Source organism: Piliocolobus tephrosceles, chromosome 13, assembly GCF_002776525.5.
Source record: "Piliocolobus tephrosceles isolate RC106 chromosome 13, ASM277652v3, whole genome shotgun sequence".
Lineage (NCBI taxonomy): Eukaryota > Metazoa > Chordata > Mammalia > Primates > Cercopithecidae > Piliocolobus > Piliocolobus tephrosceles.
The window spans coordinates 79,633,457-79,634,110 of NC_045446.1; positions in this window are offsets into that span (position 1 = coordinate 79,633,457).

Here is a 654-nt window from a genome sequence, read left to right on the forward strand (position 1 = left end):
ATAGGAACATTAGGAAAGATATAGTACATTCAGGATTTTGTTAGAAAGAGATGAAGAAATTCCCTTCTTTCCTGCTCTAGGTCATCTAGGAGTTGTCATGGTTCATTGACAAATTAATTTTCGCAAATTTTTCACTTTGCTCAGAAAGTCTTCGTCGCAGGACCCAAGACTGTACAATCTATCCCATCTTTCTCCACTTAACTCATAGTGTGCTCTCCCTTTCTCAAAGCAAACTGTTTGCTATTCCTTGAATATACCTTGAGTTTTCTTCCTTTGCCTACTCAGTTGGCCCCCGGAGCCTAGTGTTTCTTCTCATCTCCACTGGGTCAAATTCTACCTGTATCTCATGGTTCTGTTAAAAGCAGTGCTTCCATAAAGTACTCCTAGTCAATTCACGGATTCTCTCACGGATTATAAGAACACAGTTTATTTTAAAAAGCATGTAGTTATTCTCTCCCTCGAAATATCATTATTATTATTAAGAATTTATAGCAGGGATAGAATTTTGTATGATTGATTCATCTGGTTAATTCAACCAAGATTGATTTTATGTCTATTACGTAAGACAGTAGCCAGACATAACTGGGATATGAAAATAAAGTTCCTCCCTTCCTTCCTTCCTTCCTTCCTTCCTTCCTTCCTTCCTTCCTTCCT